The sequence below is a fragment of the Oncorhynchus keta genome, chromosome 37, assembly GCF_023373465.1.
Source record: "Oncorhynchus keta strain PuntledgeMale-10-30-2019 chromosome 37, Oket_V2, whole genome shotgun sequence".
Classification (NCBI taxonomy): domain Eukaryota; kingdom Metazoa; phylum Chordata; class Actinopteri; order Salmoniformes; family Salmonidae; genus Oncorhynchus; species Oncorhynchus keta.
Window position 1 is genome coordinate 18749631 of NC_068457.1, and position 18707 is coordinate 18768337.

General features: G+C 45.4%; 1 protein-coding gene and 1 long non-coding RNA gene across 5 annotated transcripts in view; both read left to right on the plus strand.

The window, feature by feature from the left end:
* LOC118380910 (solute carrier family 2, facilitated glucose transporter member 2-like) overlaps window positions 1–18707 on the plus strand; it is a 40660-nt gene that overhangs the window by 17092 nt on the left and 4861 nt on the right. The gene's annotated exons all lie outside the window — the stretch shown is intronic.
* LOC127916719 (uncharacterized) overlaps window positions 2456–18707 on the plus strand; it is an 18331-nt gene continuing 2079 nt past the window's right edge. For 2 of the 3 annotated variants that reach the window (XR_008095672.1, XR_008095674.1), the window contains exon 1: window positions 2456–2969. This is a non-coding gene — a long non-coding RNA (uncharacterized LOC127916719). Of the gene's footprint in view, window positions 2970–12082; window positions 12231–17676; window positions 17821–18707 lie in introns of those variants that run through there. The other variant, XR_008095673.1, reaches the window with a different exon arrangement.

Below are 18707 nucleotides of genomic sequence, written 5' to 3' on the forward strand. Positions count from 1 at the left end.
AACGCTGTGAGTTAGAGGAAGAGGGAACAACTACCTGGAATCAACGCTGTGAGTTAGAGGAAGAGGGAACAACTGTCTGGAATAAACGCTGTGAGTTAGAGGAAGAGGGAACAACTGTCTGGAATCAACGCTGTGAGTTAGAGGAAGAGGGAACAACTGTCTGGAATCAACGCTGTGAGTTAGAGAAAGAGGGAACAACTACCTGGAATCAACGCTGTGAGTTAGAGGAAGAGGGAACAACTGTCTGGAATAAACGCTGTGAGTTAGAGAAAGAGGGAACAACTACCTGGAATCAACGCTGTGAGTTAGAGGAAGAGGGAACAACTACCTGGAATCAACGCTGTGAGTTAGAGGAAGAGGGAACAACTGTCTGGAATAAACGCTGTGAGTTAGAGAAAGAGGGAACAACTACCTGGAATCAACGCTTTGAGTTAGAGGAAGAGGGAACAACTGTCTGGAATCAACGCAGTGAGTTAGAGGAAGAGGGAACAACTGTCTGGAATCAACACTGTGAGATGCAGAGACAGAGGGAGAGAGAGAGAACAACTACCTGGAATAAACGCTGTGAGTTGCTGAGAGAGAGAGGGAACAACTGTCTGGAATCAACGCTGTGAGTTAGAGAAATAGGGAACAACTGTCTGGAATCAACGCTGTGAGTTAGAAAGAGGGAACAACTGTCTGGAATCAACGTTGTGAGTTAGAGAAAGAGGGAACAACTGTCTGGAATCAACGCTGTGAGTTAGAGAAAGAGGGAACAAATGTCTGGAATCAACGCTGTGAGTTAGAGAAAGAGGGAACAACTGTCTGGAATCAACGCTGTGAGATGTGGAGAGAGAGAGAACAACTACCTGGAATCAATGCTGTGAGTTGCTGAGATACATGGAACAACTGTCTGGAATCAACGCAGTGAGTTGCGGAGAGAGAGAGGGAAAAACTGTCTGGAATCAACGCTGTGAGTTGCGGAGAGAGAGAGGGAAAAACTGTCTGGAATCAACGCAGTGCTTTGCTGAGAAACAGGGAACAACTGTCTGGAATCAACACTGTGAGTTGCGGAGAGAGAGAGGGAACAACTGTCTGGAATCAACGCTGTGAGTTGCGGAGAGAGAGAGGGAAAAACTGTCTGGAATCAACGCAGTGAGTTGCTGAGAAACAGGGAACAACTGTCTGGAATCAACACTGTGAGTTGCGGAGAGAGAGAGGGAACAACTGTCTGGAATCAACGCTGTGAGTTACTGAGAAAGAGGGAACAACTGTCCGGAATCAACGCTGTGAGTGAGAGAAAGAGGGAACAACTGTCTGGAATCAACGCAGTGAGTTAGAGGAAGAGGGAACAACTGCCTGGAATCAACGCTGTGGGTTAAAGGAAGAGGGAACAACTGTCTGGAATCAACGCTGTGAGTTAGAGGAAGAGGGAACAACCGTCTGGAATCAACACTGTGAGTTACTGAGAGAGAGGGTACATCCGTCTGGAATCAACGCTGTGAGTTAGAGGAAGAGGGAACAACCGTCTGGAATCAACGCTGTGAGTTAGAGGAAGAGGGAACAACTGTCTGGAATAAACGCTGTGAGTTAGAGAAAGAGGGATCAACTGTCTGGAATCAACGCTGTGAGATGCGGGACAGAGAGAGGGAACAACTGTCTGGAATCAACGCTGTGAGTTGCTGAAGATACATGGAACAACTGTCTGGAATCAACGCAGTGAGTTAGAAGAAGAGGGAACAACTGTCTGGAATTTACGCTGTGAGTTAGAGGAAGAGGGAACAACTGTCTGGAATTTACGCTGTGAGTTAGAGGAAGAGGGAACAACTGTCTGCAATCAACGCAGTGAGTTAGAGGAAGAGGGAACAACTGTCTGGAATCAACGCTTTGAGTTAGAGGAAGAGGGAACAACTGTCTGGAATCAACGCTGTGAGTTAGAGAAATAGGGAACAACTGTCTGGAATCAACGCTGTGAGTTAGAGAAAGAGGGAACAACTGTCTGGAATCAACGTTGTGAGTTAGAGAAAGAGGGAACAACTGTCTGGAATCAACGCTGTGAGTTAGAGAAAGAGGGAACAACTGTCTGGAATCAACGCTGTGAGTTAGAGAAAGAGGGAACAACTGTCTGGAATCAACGCTGTGAGATGTGGAGAGAGAGAGAACAACTACCTGGAATCAACGCTGTGAGTTGCTGAGATACATGGAACAACTGTCTGGAATCAAGGCAGTGAGTTGCGGAGAGAGAGAGGGAAAAACTGTCTGGAATCAACGCTGTGAGTTGCGGAGAGAGAGAGGGAAAAACTGTCTGGAATTAACGCTGTGAGTTACTGAGAGAGATGGAACAACTGTCTGGAATCGACGCTGTGAGTAACTGAGAAACAGGGAACAACTGTCTGGAATCAACGCTGTGAGTTACTGAGAGAGAGGGAACAACTACCTGGAATCAACGCTGTGAGTTAGAGAAAGAGGTAACAATTGTCTGGAATCAACGCTGTGAGTTAGAGTAAGAGGAAACAACTGTCTGGAATCAATGCTGTGACTTACTGAGAGAGAGGGAACAACTGTCTGCAATCACCGCTGTGAGGTAATGAGAGAGAGGGAACAACTGTCTGGAATCAATGTTGTGAGTTACTGAGAGAGAGGGAACAAATGTCTGGAATTAACGCTGTGAGTTACTGAGAGAGAGGGAACAACTGTCTGGAATTAACACTGTGAGTTACTGAGAGAGAGGGAACAACTGTCTGGAATCGACGCTGTGAGTTACTGAGAGAGAGGGAACAACTACATGGAATCAACGCTGTGAGTTAGAGAAAGAGGTAACAACTGTCTGGAATCAACACTGTGAGTAACTGAGAAACAGGGAACAACTGTCTGGAATCAACGCTGTGAGTTACTAAGAGAGAGGGAACAACTACCTGGAATCAACGCTGTGAGTTACTGAGAGAGAGGGAACAACTACATGGAATCAACGCTGTGAGTTAGAGAAAGAGGTAACAACTGTCTGGAATCAACGCTGTGAGTTACTAAGAGAGAGGGAACAACTACATGGAATCAACGCTGTGAGTTAGAGAAAGGGGTAACAACTGTCTGGAATCAACGCTGTGAGTTAGAGTAAGAGGAAACAACTGTCTGGAATCAACGCTGTGAGTTAGAGTAAGAGGGAACAACTGTCTGGAATCAATTCTGTGAGTTAGAGAAAGAGGGAACAACTGTCTGGAATCAACGCTGTGAGTTAGAGAAAGAGGGAACAACTGTCTGGAATCAACGCTGTGAGTAACTGAGAAACAGGGAACAACTGTCTGGAATCAACGCTGTGAGTTACTGAGAGAGAGGGAACAACTGCCTGGAATCAACTCTGTGAGTTGCGGAGAGAGAGAGGGAACAACTGTCTGGAATCATTTCTGTGAGTTGCTGAGAAACAGGGAACAACTGTCTGGAATCAAAGCTGTGAGTAACTGAGAAACAGGGAACAACTGTCTGGAATCAACACTGTGAGTTACTGAGAGAGAGGGAACAACTACCTGGAATCAACTTTGTGAGTTAGAGAAAGAGGGAACAACTGTCTGGAATCAACGCTGTGAGTTAGAGTAAGAGGGAACAACTGTCTGGAATCAACGCTGTGAGTTAGAGAAAGAGGGAACAACTGTCTGGAATCAACGCTGTGAGATGCTGAGAAACAGGGAACAACTGTCTGGAATCAACGCTGTGAGTTGCTGAGAAACAGGGAACAACTGTCTGGAATCAACGCTGTGAGTTAGAGTAAGAGGAAACAACTGTCTGGAATCAATGCTGTGACTTACTGAGAGAGAGGGAACAACTGTCTGCAATCAATGCTGTGACTTACTGAGAGAGAGGGAACAACTGTCTGGAATCAACACTGTGAGTTAGAGAAAGAGGAAACAACTGTCTGGAATCAATGCTGTGACTTACTGAGAAAGAGGGAACAAATGTCTGCAATCAATGCTGTGACTTACTGAGAGAGAGGGAACAACTGTCTGGAATCAACACTGTGAGTAACTGAGAAACAGGGAACAACTGTCTGGAATTAACGCTGTGAGTTACTGAGAGAGAGGGAACAATTGTCTGGAATCAACACTGTGAGTCACTGAGAAACAGGGAACAACTGTCTGGAATTAACGCTGTGAGTTACTGAGAGAGAGGGAACAACTGTCTGGAATCAACACTGTGAGTAACTGAGAAACAGGGAACAACTGTCTGGAATCAACGCTGTGAGTTACTGATAGAGAGGGAACAACTGTCTGGAATCAACACTGTGAGTAACCGAGAAACAGGGAACAACTGTCTGGAATCAACGCTGTGAGTTACTGAGAGAGAGGGAACAACTGTCTGGAATCAACACTGTGAGTTAGAGAAAGAGGTAACAACTGTCTGGAATCAACGCTGTGAGTTAGAGTAAGAGGAAACAACTGTCTGGAATCAACGCTGTGAGTTAGAGTAAGAGGGAACAACTGTCTGGAATCAATGCTGTGAGTTAGAGAAAGAGGGAACAACTGTCTGGAATCAACGCTGTGAGTTAGAGAAAGAGGGAACAACTGTCTGGAATCAACGCTGTGAGTTGCTGAGAAACAGGGAACAACTGTCTGGAATCAACGCTGTGAGTAACTGAGAAACAGGGAACAACTGTCTGGAATCAACGCTGTGAGTAACTGAGAAACAGGGAACAACTGTCTGGAATCAACGCTGTGAGTAACTGAGAAACAGGGAACAACTGTCTGGAATCAACGCTGTGAGTTACTGAGAGAGAGAGGGAACAACTGTCTGGAATCAACGCTGTCAGTTGCTGAGAAACAGGGAACAACTGTCTGGAATCAACGCTGTGAGTTAGAGTAAGAGGAAACAACTGTCTGGAATCAACACTGTGAGTTGCTGAGAGAGAGGGAACAACTGCCTGGAATCAATTCTGTGAGTTGCGGAGAGAGAGAGGGAACAACTGTCTGGAATCAACGCTGTCAGTTGCTCAGAAACAGGGAACAACTGTCTGGAATCAACGCTGTGAGTTGCGGAGAGAGAGGGGGAGAGAAGGAACAACTGTCTGGATTCAACGCTGTGAGTTAGAGAAAGTGGAAACAACTGTCTGGAATCAACACTGTGAGTTAGAGAAAGAGGAAACAACTGTCTGGAATCAACGCTGTGAGATGTGGAGTGAGAGGGGGAGAGATGGAACAACTGTCTGGAATCAACGCTGTGAGTTAGAGAAAGAGGAAACAACTGTCTGGAATCAACACTGTGAGTTAGAGAAAGAGGAAACAACTGTCTGGAATCAACATTGTGAGTTGCTGAGAGAGAGGGAACAACTGTCTGGAATCAACGCTGTGAGTTACTGAGAAACAGGGAACAACTGTCTGGAATCAACACTGTGAGTTGCAGAGAGAGAGAGGGAACAACTGTCTGGAATCAACACTGTGAGTTGCTGAGAAACAGGGAACAACTGTCTGGAATCAAAGCTGTGAGTAACTGAGAAACAGGGAACAACTGTCTGGAATCAACACTGTTAGTTAGTGTAAGAGGAAACAACTGACTGGAATCAATGCTGTGACTTACTGAGATAGAGGGAACAACTACCTGGAATCAACGTTGTGAGTTAGAGAAAGAGGGAACAACTGACTGGAATCAACACTGTGAGTTAGAGAAAGAGGGAACAACTGTCTGGAATCAACGCTGTGAGATGCTGAGAAACAGGGAACAACTGTCTGGAATCAACGCTGTGAGTTGATGAGAAACAGGGAACAACTGTCTGGAATCAACGCTGTGAGTTAGTGTAAGAGGAAACAACTGTCTGGAATCAATGCTGTGACTTACTGAGAGAGAGGGAACAAATGTCTGGAATCACCGCTGTGAGGTAATGAGAGAGAGGGAACAACTGTCTGGAATCAACGCTGTGAGATGCGGAGAGAGAGAGGGAACAACTGCCTGGAATCAACACTGTGAGTTGCGGAGAGAGAGAGGGAACAACTGTCTGGAATCAACACTGTGAGTAACTGAGAAACAGGGAACAACTGTCTGGAATCAACGCTGTGAGTTGCTGAGAAACAGGGAACAACTGTCTGGAATCAACGCTGTGAGTTAGTGTAAGAGGAAACAACTGTCTGGAATCAATGCTGTGACTTACTGAGAGAGAGGGAACAAATGTCTGGAATCACCGCTGTGAGGTAATGAGAGAGAGGGAACAACTGTCTGGAATCGACGCTGTGAGTTACTGAGAGAGAGGGAACAACTGTCTGGAATCAACACTGTGAGTAACTGAGAAACAGGGAACAACTGTCTGGAATCAACGCTGTGAGTTAGAGTAAGAGGAAACAACTGTCTGGAATCAACGCTGTGAGTTAGAGTAAGAGGGATCAACTGTGTGGAATCAATGCTGTGAGTTAGAGAAAGAGGGAACAACTGTCTGGAATCAACGCTGTGAGTTAGAGATAGAGGGAACAACTGTCTGGAATCAACACTGTGAGTTGCTGAGAAACAGGGAACAACTGTCTGGAATCAACGCTGTGAGTAACTGAGAAACAGGGAACAACTGTCTGGAATCAACGCTGTGAGTTAGAGTAAGAGGAAACAACTGTCTGGAATCAACAATGTGACATGCTGAGAAACAGGGAACAACTGTCTGGAATCAACACTGTGAGTTGCTGAGAAACAGGGAACAACTGTCTGGAATCAACGCTGTGAGTAACTGAGAAACAGGGAACAACTACCTGGAATCAATGCTGTGAGTTAGAGAAAGAGGGAACAACTGTCTGGAAATAACACTGTGAGTTGCGGAGAGAGAGAGGGAACAACTGTCTGGAATCAAGGCTGTGAGTTGCGGAGAGAGTTAGGGAACAACTGCCTGGAAATAACAATGTGAGTTGCGGAGAGAGAGAGGGAACAACTGTCTGGAATCAAGGCTGTGAGTTGCTGAGAAACAGGGAACAACTGTCTGGAATCAACACTGTGAGTTGCGGAGAGAGAGAGGGAACAACTGTCTGGAATCAACACTGTGAGTAACTGAGAAACAGGGAACAACTGTCTGGAATTAACGCTGTGAGTTACTGAGAGAGAGGGAACAACTGTCTGGAATCGACGCTGTGAGTAACTAGGAAACAGGGAACAACTGTTTGGAATTAACGCTGTGAGTTACTAAGAGAGAGGGAACAACTACCTGGAACCAACGCTGTGAGTTACTGAGAGAGAGGGAACAACTACATGGAATCAACGCTGTGAGTTAGAGAAAGAGGTAACAACTGTCTGGAATCAACGCTGTGAGTTAGAGTAAGAGGAAACAACTGTCTGGAATCAACGCTGTGAGTTAGAGTAAGAGGGAACAACTGTCTGGAATCAATGCTGTGAGTTAGAGAAAGAGGGAACAACTGTCTGGAATCAACGCTGTGAGTTAGAGAAAGAGGGAACAACTGTCTGGAATCAACGCTGTGAGTAACTGAGAAACAGGGAACAACTGTCTGGAATCAACGCTGTGAGTTACTGAGAGAGAGGGAACAACTGCCTGGAATCAACTCTGTGAGTTGCGGAGAGAGAGAGGGAACAACTGTCTGGAATCATTGCTGTGAGTTGCTGAGAAACAGGGAACAACTGTCTGGAATCAAAGCTGTGAGTAACTGAGAAACAGGGAACAACTGTCTGGAATCAACACTGTGAGTTACTGAGAGAGAGGGAACAACTACCTGGAATCAACTTTGTGAGTTAGAGAAAGAGGGAACAACTGTCTGGAATCAACGCTGTGAGTTAGAGTAAGAGGGAACAACTGTCTGGAATCAACGCTGTGAGTTAGAGAAAGAGGGAACAACTGACTGGAATCAACACTGTGAGTTAGAGAAAGAGGGAACAACTGTCTGGAATCAACGCTGTGAGATGCTGAGAAACAGGGAACAACTGTCTGGAATCAACGCTGTGAGTTAGAGTAAGAGGAAACAACTGTCTGTAATCAATGCTGTGACTTACTGAGAGAGAGGGAACAACTGTCTGCAATCAATGCTGTGACTTACTGAGAGAGAGGGAACAACTGTCTGGAATCAACACTGTGAGTTAGAGAAAGAGGAAACAACTGTCTGGAATCAATGCTGTGACTTACTGAGAAAGAGGGAACAAATGTCTGCAATCAATGCTGTGACTTACTGAGAGAGAGGGAACAACTGTCTGGAATCAACACTGTGAGTAACTGAGAAACAGGGAACAACTGTCTGGAATTAACGCTGTGAGTTACTGAGAGAGAGGGAACAATTGTCTGGAATCAACACTGTGAGTCACTGAGAAACAGGGAACAACTGTCTGGAATTAACGCTGTGAGTTACTGAGAGAGAGGGAACAACTGTCTGGAATCAACACTGTGAGTTAGAGAAAGAGGGAACAACTGTCTGGAATCAATGCTGTGACTTACTGAGAGAGAGGGAACAACTGTCTGGAATCAACACTGTGAGTAACTGAGAAACAGGGAACAACTGTCTGGAATTAACGCTGTGAGTTACTGAGAGAGAGGGAACAACTGTCTGGAATCAACACTGTGAGTAACTGAGAAACAGGGAACAACTGTCTGGAATTAACGCTGTGAGTTACTGAGAGAGAGGGAACAACTGTCTGGAATCAACACTGTGAGTAACTGAGAAACAGGGAACAACTGTCTGGAATCAACGCTGTGAGTTACTGATAGAGAGGGAACAACTGTCTGGAATCAACACTGTGAGTAACCGAGAAACAGGGAACAACTGTCTGGAATCAACGCTGTGAGTTACTGAGAGAGAGGGAACAACTGTCTGGAATCAACACTGTGAGTTAGAGAAAGAGGTAACAACTGTCTGGAATCAACGCTGTGAGTTAGAGTAAGAGGAAACAACTGTCTGGAATCAACGCTGTGAGTTAGAGTAAGAGGGAACAACTGTCTGGAATCAATGCTGTGAGTTAGAGAAAGAGGGAACAACTGTCTGGAATCAACGCTGTGAGTTAGAGAAAGAGGGAACAACTGTCTGGAATCAACGCTGTGAGTTGCTGAGAAACAGGGAACAACTGTCTGGAATCAACGCTGTGAGTAACTGAGAAACAGGGAACAACTGTCTGGAATCAACGCTGTGAGTAACTGAGAAACAGGGAACAACTGTCTGGAATCAACGCTGTGAGTAACTGAGAAACAGGGAACAACTGTCTGGAATCAACGCTGTGAGTTACTGAGAGAGAGAGGGAACAACTGTCTGGAATCAACGCTGTCAGTTGCTGAGAAACAGGGAACAACTTTCTGGAATCAACGCCGTGAGTTAGAGTAAGAGGAAACAACTGTCTGGAATCAACACTGTGAGTTGCTGAGAGAGAGGGAACAACTGCCTGGAATCAACTCTGTGAGTTGCGGAGAGAGAGAGGGAACAACTGTCTGGAATCAACGCTGTCAGTTGCTCAGAAACAGGGAACAACTGTCTGGAATCAACGCTTTGAGTTGCGGAGAGAGAGGGGGAGAGAAGGAACAACTGTCTGGATTCAACGCTGTGAGTTAGAGAAAGAGGAAACAACTGTCTGGAATCAACACTGTGAGTTAGAGAAAGAGGAAACAACTGTCTGGAATCAACGCTGTGAGATGTGGAGTGAGAGGGGGAGAGATGGAACAACTGTCTGGAATCAACGCTGTGAGTTAGAGAAAGAGGAAACAACTGTCTGGAATCAACACTGTGAGTTAGAGAAAGAGGAAACAACTGTCTGGAATCAACATTGTGAGTTGCTGAGAGAGAGGGAACAACTGTCTGGAATCAACGCTGTGAGTTACTGAGAAACAGGGAACAACTGTCTGGAATCAACACTGTGAGTTGCAGAGAGAGAGAGGGAACAACTGTCTGGAATCAACACTGTGAGTTGCTGAGAAACAGGGAACAACTGTCTGGAATCAAAGCTGTGAGTAACTGAGAAACAGGGAACAACTGTCTGGAATCAACACTGTTAGTTAGTGTAAGAGGAAACAACTGACTGGAATCAATGCTGTGACTTACTGAGATAGAGGGAACAACTACCTGGAATCAACGTTGTGAGTTAGAGAAAGAGGGAACAACTGACTGGAATCAACACTGTGAGTTAGAGAAAGAGGGAACAACTGTCTGGAATCAACGCTGTGAGATGCTGAGAAACAGGGAACAACTGTCTGGAATCAACGCTGTGAGTTGCTGAGAAACAGGGAACAACTGTCTGGAATCAACGCTGTGAGTTAGTGTAAGAGGAAACAACTGTCTGGAATCAATGCTGTGACTTACTGAGAGAGAGGGAACAAATGTCTGGAATCACCGCTGTGAGGTAATGAGAGAGAGGGAACAACTGTCTGGAATCGACGCTGTGAGTTACTGAGAGAGAGGGAACAACTGTCTGGAATCAACACTGTGAGTAACTGAGAAACAGGGAACAACTGTCTGGAATTAACGCTGTGAGTTACTGAGAGAGAGGGAACAACTGTCTGGAATCAACACTGTGAGTAACTGAGAAACAGGGAACAACTGTCTGGAATCAACGCTGTGAGTTACTGATAGAGAGGGAACAACTGTCTGGAATCAACACTGTGAGTAACTGAGAAACAGGGAACAACTGTCTGGAATCAACGCTGTGAGTTAGAGTAAGAGGAAACAACTGTCTGGAATCAACGCTGTGAGTTAGAGTAAGAGGGATCAACTGTGTGGAATCAATGCTGTGAGTTAGAGAAAGAGGGAACAACTGTCTGGAATCAACGCTGTGAGTTAGAGAAAGAGGGAACAACTGTCTGGAATCAACACTGTGAGTTGCTGAGAAACAGGGAACAACTGTCTGGAATCAACGCTGTGAGTAACTGAGAAACAGGGAACAACTGTCTGGAATCACGCTGTGAGTTAGAGTAAGAGGAAACAACTGTCTGGAATCAACAATGTGACATGCTGAGAAACAGGGAACAACTGTCTGGAATCAACACTGTGAGTTGCTGAGAAACAGGGAACAACTGTCTGGAATCAACGCTGTGAGTAACTGAGAAACAGGGAACAACTACCTGGAATCAATGCTGTGAGTTAGAGAAAGAGGGAACAACTGTCTGGAAATAACACTGTGAGTTGCGGAGAGAGAGAGGGAACAACTGTCTGGAATCAAGGCTGTGAGTTGCGGAGAGAGTTAGGGAACAACTGCCTGGAAATAACACTGTGAGTTGCGGAGAGAGAGAGGGAACAACTGTCTGGAATCAAGGCTGTGAGTTGCTGAGAAACAGGGAACAACTGTCTGGAATCAACACTGTGAGTTGCGGAGAGAGAGAGGGAACAACTGTCTGGAATCAACACTGTGAGTAACTGAGAAACAGGGAACAACTGTCTGGAATTAACGCTGTGAGTTACTGAGAGAGAGGGAACAACTGTCTGGAATCGACGCTGTGAGTAACTAGGAAACAGGGAACAACTGTTTGGAATTAACGCTGTGAGTTACTGAGAGAGATGGAACAACTGTCTGGAATCGACGCTGTGAGTAACTGAGAAACAGGGAACAACTGTCTGGAATCAACGCTGTGAGTTACTGAGAGAGAGGGAACAACTACCTGGAATCAACGCTGTGAGTTAGAGAAAGAGGTAACAACTGTCTGGAATCAACACTGTGAGTAACTGAGAAACAGGGAACCACTGTCTGGAATTAACATTGTGAGTAACTGGGAGAGAGGGAACACCTGTCTAGAATCAACGCTGTGAGATGCGGAGAGAGAGAGGGAACAACTGCCTGGAATCAACACTGTGAGTTGCGGAGAGAGAGAGGGAACAACTGTCTGGAATCAACACTGTGAGTAACTGAGAAACAGGGAACAACTGTCTGGAATTAACGCTGTGAGTTACTGAGAGAGAGGGAACAACTGTCTGGAATCGACGCTGTGAGTAACTAGGAAACAGGGAACAACTGTTTGGAATTAACGCTGTGAGTTACTGAGAGAGATGGAACAACTGTCTGGAATCGACGCTGTGAGTAACTGAGAAACAGGGAACAACTGTCTGGAATCAACGCTGTGAGTTACTGAGAGAGAGGGAACAACTACCTGGAATCAACGCTGTGAGTTAGAGAAAGAGGTAACAACTGTCTGGAATTAACGCTGTGAGTTAGAGTAAGAGGAAACAACTGTCTGGAATCAATGCTGTGACTTACTGAGAGAGAGGGAACAACTGTCTGCAATCACCGCTGTGAGGTAATGAGAGAGAGGGAACAACTGTCTGGAATCAATGTTGTTAGTTAATGAGAGAGAGGGAACAAATGTCTGGAATTAACGCTGTGAGGTACTGAGAGAGAGGGAACAACTGTCTGGAATTAACACTGTGAGTTACTGAGAGAGAGGGAACAACTGTCTGGAATCGACGCTGTGAGTTACTGAGAGAGAGGGAACAACTACATGGAATCAACGCTGTGAGTTAGAGAAAGAGGTAACAACTGTCTGGAATCAACACTGTGAGTAACTGAGAAACAGGGAACAACTGTCTGGAATCAACGCTGTGAGTTACTGAGAGAGAGGGAACAACTACCTGGAATCAACGCTGTGAGTTACTGAGAGAGAGGGAACAACTACATGGAATCAACGCTGTGAGTTAGAGAAAGAGGTAACAACTGTCTGGAATCAACGCTGTGAGTTAGAGTAAGAGGAAACAACTGTCTGGAATCAACGCTGTGAGTTAGAGTAAGAGGGAACAACTGTCTGGAATCAATGCTGTGAGTTAGAGAAAGAGGGAACAACTGTCTGGAATCAACGCTGTGAGTTAGAGAAAGAGGGAACAACTGTCTGGAATCAACGCTGTGAGTAACTGAGAAACAGGGAACAACTGTCTGGAATCAACGCTGTGAGTTACTGAGAGAGAGGGAACAACTGCCTGGAATCAACTCTGTGAGTTGCGGAGAGAGAGAGGGAACAACTGTCTGGAATCATTGCTGTGAGTTGCTGAGAAACAGGGAACAACTGTCTGGAATCAAAGCTGTGAGTAACTGAGAGAGAGGGAACAACTACCTGGAATCAACTTTGTGAGTTAGAGAAAGAGGGAACAACTGTCTGGAATCAACGCTGTGAGTTAGAGAAAGAGGGAACAACTGTCTGGAATCAACGCTGTGAGTTAGAGAAAGAGGGAACAACTGTCTGGAATCAACGCTGTGAGTTAGAGAAAGAGGGAACAACTGTCTGGAATCAACGCTGTGAGATGCTGAGAAACAGGGAACAACTGTCTGGAATCAACGCTGTGAGTTGCTGAGAAACAGGGAACAACTGTCTGGAATCAACACTGTGAGTTAGAGAAAGAGGAAACAACTGTCTGGAATCAATGCTGTGACTTACTGAGAAAGAGGGAACAAATGTCTGCAATCAATGCTGTGACTTACTGAGAGAGAGGGAACAACTGTCTGGAATCAACACTGTGAGTAACTGAGAAACAGGGAACAACTGTCTGGAATTAACGCTGTGAGTTACTGAGAGAGAGGGAACAACTGTCTGGAATCAACACTGTGAGTAACTGAGAAACAGGGAACAACTGTCTGGAATTAACGCTGTGAGTTACTGAGAGAGAGGGAACAACTGTCTGGAATCAACACTGTGAGTAACTGAGAAACAGGGAACAACTGTCTGGAATCAACGCTGTGAGTTACTGATAGAGAGGGAACAACTGTCTGGAATCAACACTGTGAGTAACCGAGAAACAGGGAACAACTGTCTGGAATCAACGCTGTGAGTTACTGAGAGAGAGGGAACAACTGTCTGGAATCAACACTGTGAGTTAGAGAAAGAGGTAACAACTGTCTGGAATCAACGCTGTGAGTTAGAGTAAGAGGAAACAACTGTCTGGAATCAACGCTGTGAGTTAGAGTAAGAGGGAACAACTGTCTGGAATCAATGCTGTGAGTTAGAGAAAGAGGGAACAACTGTCTGGAATCAACGCTGTGAGTTAGAGAAAGAGGGAACAACTGTCTGGAATCAACGCTGTGAGTTGCTGAGAAACAGGGAACAACTGTCTGAAATCAACGCTGTGAGTAACTGAGAAACAGGGAACAACTGTCTGGAATCAACGCTGTGAGTAACTGAGAAACAGGGAACAACTGTCTGGAATCAACGCTGTGAGTAACTGAGAAACAGGGAACAACTGTCTGGAATCAACGCTGTGAGTTACTGAGAGAGAGAGGGAACAACTGTCTGGAATCAACGCTGTCAGTTGCTGAGAAACAGGGAACAACTGTCTGGAATCAACGCTGTGAGTTAGAGTAAGAGGAAACAACTGTCTGGAATCAACACTGTGAGTTGCTGAGAGAGAGGGAACAACTGCCTGGAATCAACTCTGTGAGTTGCGGAGAGAGAGAGGGAACAACTGTCTGGAATCAACGCTGTCAGTTGCTCAGAAACAGGGAACAACTGTCTGGAATCAACGCTTTGAGTTGCGGAGAGAGAGGGGGAGAGAAGGAACAACTATCTGGATTCAACGCTGTGAGTTAGAGAAAGAGGAAACAACTGTCTGGAATCAACGCTGTGAGATGTGGAGTGAGAGGGGGAGAGATGGAACAACTGTCTGGAATCAACGCTGTGAGTTAGAGAAAGAGGAAACAACTGTCTGGAATCAACACTGTGAGTTAGAGAAAGAGGAAACAACTGTCTGGAAATAAACATTGTGAGTTGCTGAGAGAGAGGGAACAACTGTCTGGAATCAACGCTGTGAGTTACTGAGAAACAGGGAACAACTGTCTGGAATCAACACTGTGAGTTGCAGAGAGAGAGAGGGAACAACTGTCTGGAATCAACACTGTGAGTTACTGAGAGAGAGGGAACAACTGTCTGGAATCAACGCTGTGAGTAACTGAGAAACAGGGAACAACTGTCTGGAATCAACGCTGTGAGTTAGAGTAAGAGGAAACAACTGTCTGGAATCAACACTGTGAGTTGCTGAGAGAGAGGGAACAACTGCCTGGAATCAACTCTGTGAGTTGCGGAGAGAGAGAGGGAACAACTGTCTGGAATCAACGCTGTCAGTTGCTCAGAAACAGGGAACAACTGTCTGGAATCAACGCTTTGAGTTGCGGAGAGAGAGGGGGAGAGAAGGAACAACTGTCTGGATTCAACGCTGTGAGTTAGAGAAAGAGGAAACAACTGTCTGGAATCAACACTGTGAGTTAGAGAAAGAGGAAACAACTGTCTGGAATCAACGCTGTGAGATGTGGAGTGAGAGGGGGAGAGATGGAACAACTGTCTGGAATCAACGCTGTGAGTTAGAGAAAGAGGAAACAACTGTCTGGAATCAACACTGTGAGTTAGAGAAAGAGGAAACGACTGTCTAGGAATCAACATTGTGAGTTGCTGAGAGAGAGGGAACAACTGTCTGGAATCAACGCTGTGAGTTACTGAGAAACAGGGAACAACTGTCTGGAATCAACACTGTGAGTTGCAGAGAGAGAGAGGGAACAACTGTCTGGAATCAACACTGTGAGTTGCTGAGAAACAGGGAACAACTGTCTGGAATCAAAGCTGTGAGTAACTGAGAAACAGGGAACAACTGTCTGGAATCAACACTGTTAGTTAGTGTAAGAGGAAACAACTGACTGGAATAAATGCTGTGACTTACTGAGATAGAGGGAACAACTACCTGGAATCAACGTTGTGAGTTAGAGAAAGAGGGAACAACTGACTGGAATCAACACTGTGAGTTAGAGAAAGAGGGAACAACTGTCTGGAATCAACGCTGTGAGATGCTGAGAAACAGGGAACAACTGTCTGGAATCAACGCTGTGAGTTAGTGTAAGAGGAAACAACTGTCTGGAATCAATGCTGTGACTTACTGAAAGAGAGGGAACAAATGTCTGGAATCACCGCTGTGAGGTAATGAGAGAGAGGGAACAACTGTCTGGAATCGACGCTGTGAGTTACTGAGAGAGAGGGAACAACTGTCTGGAATCAACACTGTGAGTAACTGAGAAACAGGGAACAACTGTCTGGAATTAACGCTGTGAGTTACTGAGAGAGAGGGAACAACTGTCTGGAATCAACACTGTGAGTAACTGAGAAACAGGGAACAACTGTCTGGAATCAACGCTGTGAGTTACTGATAGAGAGGGAACAACTGTCTGGAATCAACACTGTGAGTAACTGAGAAACAGGGAACAACTGTCTGGAATCAACGCTGTGAGTTAGAGTAAGAGGAAACAACTGTCTGGAATCAACGCTGTGAGTTAGAGTAAGAGGGATCAACTGTGTGGAATCAATGCTGTGAGTTAGAGAAAGAGGGAACAACTGTCTGGAATCAACGCTGTGAGTTAGAGAAAGAGGGAACAACTGTCTGGAATCAACACTGTGAGTTGCTGAGAAACAGGGAACAACTGTCTGGAATCAACGCTGTGAGTAACTGAGAAACAGGGAACAACTGTCTGGAATCAACGCTGTGAGTTAGAGTAAGAGGAAACAACTGTCTGGAATCAACAATGTGACATGCTGAGAAACAGGGAACAACTGTCTGGAATCAACACTGTGAGTTGCTGAGAAACAGGGAACAACTGTCTGGAATCAACGCTGTGAGTAACTGAGAAACAGGGAACAACTACCTGGAATCAATGCTGTGAGTTAGAGAAAGAGGGAACAACTGTCTGGAAATAACACTGTGAGTTGCGGAGAGAGAGAGGGAACAACTGTCTGGAATCAAGGCTGTGAGTTGCGGAGAGAGTTAGGGAACAACTGCCTGGAAATAACACTGTGAGTTGCGGAGAGAGAGAGGGAACAACTGTCTGGAATCAAGGCTGTGAGTTGCTGAGAAACAGGGAACAACTGTCTGGAATCAACACTGTGAGTTGCGGAGAGAGAGAGGGAACAACTGTCTGGAATCAACACTGTGAGTAACTGAGAAACAGGGAACAACTGTCTGGAATCGACGCTGTGAGTAACTAGGAAACAGGGAACAACTGTTTGGAATTAACGCTGTGAGTTACTGAGAGAGATGGAACAACTGTCTGGAATCGACGCTGTGAGTAACTGAGAAACAGGGAACAACTGTCTGGAATCAACGCTGTGAGTTACTGAGAGAGAGGGAACAACTACCTGGAATCAACGCTGTGAGTTAGAGAAAGAGGTAACAACTGTCTGGAATCAACACTGTGAGTAACTGAGAAACAGGGAACCACTGTCTGGAATTAACATTGTGAGTAACTGAGAGAGAGGGAACACCTGTCTAGAATCAACGCTGTGAGATGCGGAGAGAGAGAGGGAACAACTGCCTGGAATCAACACTGTGAGTTGCGGAGAGAGAGAGGGAACAACTGTCTGGAATCAACACTGTGAGTAACTGAGAAACAGGGAACAACTGTCTGGAATTAACGCTGTGAGTTACTGAGAGAGAGGGAACAACTGTCTGGAATCGACGCTGTGAGTAACTAGGAAACAGGGAACAACTGTTTGGAATTAACGCTGTGAGTTACTGAGAGAGATGGAACAACTGTCTGGAATCGACGCTGTGAGTAACTGAGAAACAGGGAACAACTGTCTGGAATCAACGCTGTGAGTTACTGAGAGAGAGGGAACAACTACCTGGAATCAACGCTGTGAGTTAGAGAAAGAGGTAACAACTGTCTGGAATCAACGCTGTGAGTTAGAGTAAGAGGAAACAACTGTCTGGAATCAATGCTGTGACTTACTGAGAGAGAGGGAACAACTGTCTGGAATCAATGTTGTTAGTTACTGAGAGAGAGGGAACAAATGTCTGGAATTAACGCTGTGAGTTACTGAGAGAGAGGGAACAACTGTCTGGAATTAACACTGTGAGTTACTGAGAGAGAGGGAACAACTGTCTGGAATCGACGCTGTGAGTTACTGAGAGAGAGGGAACAACTACATGGAATCAACGCTGTGAGTTAGAGAAAGAGGTAACAACTGTCTGGAATCAACACTGTGAGTAACTGAGAAACAGGGAACAACTGTCTGGAATCAACGCTGTGAGTTACTGAGAGAGAGGGAACAACTACCTGGAATCAACGCTGTGAGTTACTGAGAGAGAGGGAACAACTACATGGAATCAACGCTGTGAGTTAGAGAAAGAGGTAACAACTGTCTGGAATCAACGCTGTGAGTTAGAGTAAGAGGAAACAACTGTCTGGAATCAACGCTGTGAGTTAGAGTAAGAGGGAACAACTGTCTGGAATCAATGCTGTGAGTTAGAGAAAGAGGGAACAACTGTCTGGAATCAACGCTGTGAGTTAGAGAAAGAGGGAACAACTGTCTGGAATCAACGCTGTGAGTAACTGAGAAACAGGGAACAACTGTCTGGAATCAACGCTGTGAGTTACTGAGAGAGAGGGAACAACTGCCTGGAATCAACTCTGTGAGTTGCGGAGAGAGAGAGGAACAACTGTCTGGAATCATTGCTGTGAGTTGCTGAGAAACAGGGAACAACTGTCTGGAATCAAAGCTGTGAGTAACTGAGAAACAGGGAACAACTGTCTGGAATCAACACTGTGAGTTACTGAGAGAGAGGGAACAACTACCTGGAATCAACTTTGTGAGTTAGAGAAAGAGGGAACAACTGTCTGGAATCAACGCTGTGAGTTAGAGTAAGAGGGAACAACTGTCTGGAATCAACGCTGTGAGTTAGAGAAAGAGGGAACAACTGACTGGAATCAACACTGTGAGTTAGAGAAAGAGGGAACAACTGTCTGGAATCAACGCTGTGAGATGCTGAGAAACAGGGAACAACTGTCTGGAATCAACGCTGTGAGTTAGAGAAAGAGGAAACAACTGTCTGGAATCAATGCTG